Source organism: Lagenorhynchus albirostris, chromosome 18, assembly GCF_949774975.1.
Source record: "Lagenorhynchus albirostris chromosome 18, mLagAlb1.1, whole genome shotgun sequence".
NCBI classification, from domain to species: domain Eukaryota; kingdom Metazoa; phylum Chordata; class Mammalia; order Artiodactyla; family Delphinidae; genus Lagenorhynchus; species Lagenorhynchus albirostris.
This window is the reverse complement of record NC_083112.1, coordinates 30,285,507-30,288,627: the sequence shown is the minus strand read 5'-3', so window position 1 is coordinate 30,288,627 and position 3,121 is coordinate 30,285,507. Positions and strand designations below refer to the sequence as shown.

General features: G+C 39.1%; 1 pseudogene; it reads left to right on the top strand.

Moving 5' to 3' along the window:
* The first annotated feature begins 1,883 nt into the window (after positions 1 to 1,883).
* On the top strand, positions 1,884 to 2,689 carry LOC132508805 (thioredoxin reductase-like selenoprotein T; annotated as a pseudogene).
* Positions 2,690 to 3,121: the final 432 nt, after the last annotated feature.

Sequence of the window (3,121 nt, the reverse complement as noted above, 5' to 3'; positions counted from 1 at the left end):
TGGACTTATAGCAATCTATTTGGCTTTCATTTTTAACTTTACTTATTCTCCTACTTAGAAGCCTTCTAGTTCTTAGCTTGGCTTCCACACAAAAGAGACCCTTTATTATTATTCACTTACTTGCCTCTCCAGGTTCATCAACTACTTCATCCACACCAGCAACACAAGTGTTGTCCACTGCAAGAAACTTCTTCAGATTTCCTGTAGCAACCACACATTTTTATTGTTTTGTGGATACATATATTCTGTTAGCTTTGCTTGGAATTTCTCTTTCCTTACTCCATTTTCATCTGCCTTTGTTCTTCAAGATCATCTCCCATAATGTTCTCTTTCTCAGTCACCTCCAGTTTTTCTTAGGTTCTCTTTTTCTACACTTAAATAACATCTGTCCTGTAATGACAGTAATTGTAATAGTGCCTACCTAGTGAAATCTGGGGTTTTTGAGGCATATTAGAATTATCTGTATTTATCTATAGTTGCATAATTAATTACCCTGAAACATAGAAAATAAAAACAACAAACATTTGTTATCTTATAGATTCTGAGGGTCAGGAATTCAGAAGCAGCTTAGCCAAGTGATTCAGGTTCAGGTTCTCTCAGGAGGTCACCATAGACATGTGGGTTTGGGCTGAAGTTATCTGAAGGCAACATTTGAGCAAGAAGAGCCTCTTCCAGGATAACCCATTCAATGTCTTTTTTTAAAAAATAAATTTATTTATTTATGGCTGTGTTTGGTCTTCGTTGCTGTGCGCGGACTTTCTCTAGTTGCGGTGAGCGGGGGCTACTCTTCGTTGCCGCGCATGGGCTTCTTATTGCCGGGGCTTCTCTTGTTGCAGAGCACAGGCTCTAGAAGCGCAGGCTTCAGTAGCTGTGGCTTGCAGGATCTAGAGCTCAACCTCAGTAGTTGTGGCGCACGGGCTTATTTGCTCCGCCACATGTGGGATCTTCCTGGACCAGGGCTTGAACCCGTGTCCCTTGCATTGGCAGGCAGATTCTTAACCACTGCGTCAACAGGGAAGCCGCCATTCAATGTCTTTTGAAAGGAGGACTCAGTTCTGTCTGTAGACAGAAGTCTTCAGTTTCTTACCATGTGGCCTCTCCATAGTGGTAACTTGAATGCCCTCACTACATGGCTGTTGGCTTCTTCGAGAGCAAATAAGTTAAGAGCGAGACAAAAGCTGCAGTGTTTTCTATGATCTAGACTTGGAAGTTTGACTCCATTATTTCTTCAATATTGTATTAGGTACACATGTTACAATATTGTATTTGTCATCTGGTGTGAGATAAGACTACACAAGCACATGAATATAGGGAGGTGAGGCTCATTGTAGGCTATCATGAGGTTATAAATTTGAAAAACTTTAATATTACAAAAGATCATATTAATAATATTATCTTAGAACCTCTCCAATTATTCTACTTTAATTGTGGAAGACAGTTTTCCTGAAAATATTTGCCTTCATGGAGATCCCAATTTAAAATAAAGGGCAGTAATTTAAACATAATGATTTTTCTGTGGTATATTTTATATATATATATATATATATATTTCGTTTTTACAACTGTATTTTAACTTATGAGCAATTGTATATCCAAAGAAAAACTTAATCTATTATGAAGAACAAATAAGAGGACAACATTTTCTTCCAAGCAGCTATATGGCCTTGAATCATCTATGGAACTTCATTGTGTTTCAGCTTTGCCACCACTCAGATCAGTAATATAACAAATTGTCCCTTATATCTCATGAAACTATTATGAGTGTAAAGAAAGCTACTGATGATAAACAGCAACGAAAAGTTAAATGGCTCGTGGCTCCGGCTCTGCCTTGGGCTGGCTGCAGTCTCAGTCTGAGGGCGGCCGAAGTGGTTGGTTCATTTAAGATGAGGTTTCTGCTGCTTCTCCTAGTGGCAGCATCGGAGGTGGTCCGAGAGATGCCTCCGCCAACCTGGGCGGCGTGCCTGGCGAGAGATTAAAGATGCAGTACGCCACGGGGCCGCTGCTCAAGTTCCAGATTTGTGTTTCCTGAGGTTATAGGCGGGTGTTTGAGGAGTACGTGTGGGTTATTAGCCAGCGGTACCCAGACATCCATATTGAAGGAGAGAATTACCTCCCTCAACCAATATATAAACACATAGCATCTTTACTGTCAGTCTTCAAGTTAGTATTAATAGGCTTAATAATTGTTGGCAAGGATTCTTTTGCTTTCTTTGGCATGCAAGCTCCTAGCATCTGGCAGTGGGGCCAAGAAAATAAGGTCTATGCATGTATGATGGTCTTTTCCTTCAGCAACATGATTGAGAACCAGTGTATGTCAACAGGTGCATTTGAGAAAACTTTGAAAGATGTACCTGTGTGGTCTAAGGTGGAATTTGGTCACCTTCCATCCATGCAACAGCTTGTTCAACTTCTTGACAATGAAATGAAGCTCAGTGTGCATATGGATTCAATCCCATACCATCGATCATAGCCCCACCTATAAGCACTGAAAGCTCTTTTACATTAAGGGATTTTTGCAAGAGCAGCGTGACTGACATTATGAAGGCCTGTACTGAAGACAGCAATCTGTTAGTACAGACCAGATGCTTTCTTGGCAGGCTTGTTGTACCTCTTGGAAAACCTCAATGTAAGACAGTTTTACAGTACTGGCATATTTTGGAATTTTGCACATTCGTGGAGTGCAATAATACTGTACAGTTTTCTTTCTTCCCCAAGTCCACTTGGTTAATAGTTTGTTTTTTTTTTAAATGCAGACATTACTACTTGTACTTTTTTTCTCAGTCATATTTGAAAAAGTAGAAAATTGAGTTGCAATTTGATTTTTTTTCAAAGATGTCTGTTAAGTCTGTTGTGATTTTATATGAATTTTCCTTTTTTATAGTTTAAAACTGATCTTTTTCGGAACTAGAGCTGAAGTTCCTAAATACTTTATAAAAGTTTATCAGACATCTCTAGTTGGTCATGTCCAATTTACATAGTTTTCAAAATATTGCAGATTGTGAACAGCATATTATATAAGATTATGCGGGGAAATCCTATATCCAGAGTACTCTACCAATTTGTGTATGTGTGTGTGCGTGCATGTGTGATTACCAGAGAACTACTAAAAGACCAACCACTT